The sequence below is a fragment of the Rattus rattus genome, chromosome 1, assembly GCF_011064425.1.
Source record: "Rattus rattus isolate New Zealand chromosome 1, Rrattus_CSIRO_v1, whole genome shotgun sequence".
Lineage (NCBI taxonomy): Eukaryota > Metazoa > Chordata > Mammalia > Rodentia > Muridae > Rattus > Rattus rattus.
In genome coordinates this window covers 161396016-161397555 of record NC_046154.1, presented here as the reverse complement: position 1 = coordinate 161397555, position 1540 = coordinate 161396016, and the positions used below count along the sequence as shown (strand labels likewise).

The 1540-nt window shown below is 40.0% G+C and overlaps 1 pseudogene; it reads right to left on the bottom strand.

The window, feature by feature from the left end:
* Window positions 1–383: 383 nt before the first annotated feature.
* LOC116910095 lies at window positions 384–1310 on the bottom strand (annotated as a pseudogene).
* Window positions 1311–1540: the final 230 nt, after the last annotated feature.

Sequence of the window (1540 nt, the reverse complement as noted above, 5' to 3'; positions counted from 1 at the left end):
TCAGTACTTTTTCTAACTCTTCCATTGGGATCCCCTGCTCAGTCTAAGGGTTGGCTGCAAGCATCTGCATCTGTGTTGGTCAGGATTTGGCATAGCCTCTTATGGGACAGCTATACCAGGCTCCTGTCAGCAAGCACTTCTTGGAATCAACAATAGTGTCTTGGTTTGGTGTCTGCATATGGGATGGATCTCTACTTGAGACAGTATCTAGATGGCCTTTCCCTCAGTCTCTGTTTCATTCTTTGTCCCTGTGTTTCCTTTTGATAGGAGCAATTCTGGATTAATATGTTTGAGATGTTTGGATAACCCCATCCCTCAATTGGTGACTGTGTCTAATCTCTGGATATGATCTCCACAAGTTTTCTCTCCCATTTGTGGGGTTCTTAAATCACTGTTTGAGAATAACACAATCTGTGAATCACCTGCTTGAAAGCATCCTTCACCTGCTGGTTCCTTAGGGTGTAGATGAAAGGGTTTAGCAATGGGGCCACAGAGGTGTTGAGAACAGCTACACCTTTACTTAAAGTCACCCTCTCTTTGACTGATGTTTTTATGTACATAAAGATTCAACTCCCATAGGTAATTGAGACAACAACCATGTGTAAGGAGTAGGTGGAAAAGGCCTTTCTCTGTTGTTCAGCTGAAGGAAACTTTAGGATAGTTTTGATGATGAGTGTGTACGAGAGAATCACTAAGATCAAGGTGATAAGTGTCAGTATAGCTACGACAAAAGCAATCCATTCTATGAAATGTGTGTCTGTGCAAGACAACTGCAGAACAGCAGAAGTGTGACACAGAAAGTGATCTGCAGTTTTCAAAGCACAGAATTCTAGTTTGAGTCCCAACATTAAAGAGGGAAAGATGGATGAAAACCCAGACACCCAGGAGCTGATAACTAGTACGTGGCACACTTTGCTGTTCATAATGATGGGGTAGGGCAGTGGTCTGCAGATGGCTGCACAGGACATGGCAGCAAGGAGGTAGAACTCTGTGATAAGTAGAACAGAGTAGAATAATTGAGCTACACAAGCATTGTAGGTCATTGTTTTGTCTCCAGTGAGAATGCTCATCAAGAATCATGGAATACAGGCAATTGTGAATGCAATTTCCTAGAAGGAGAAATTCCGAAGAAAGAAGTTCATTGGAGTCTTGAGGCGAATATCCAGCAGGGTGAGGAAGATAATTACTACGTTCCCCATCAGGCTCAAGATATAATTGAAAAACATAAACGGGAAGATCAGAATTTGAAGTTGAGGGTCATCTGTCAGTCCAAGCAAAATGAACACAATCTCTACTGACTGCTTCTTCATGTTTTTTTTTTCTTGTTCTATGAAGTCTACAGAAGAAAACAAAAACAGGAGCAACAATCACAACAATCATCAACAACAAAAAAAAACAAATTCAAACACTAAATTTATAGTTGTTTTTTCATCCCAGAAAAATCTGTTTTTATAAGTTTGTAGAGTGCAAGTATATTTTAAAATATTATTTTAGGATTTATCCCATGTGCAAATCCTCTACCTTTACAGCATGTTTCTTT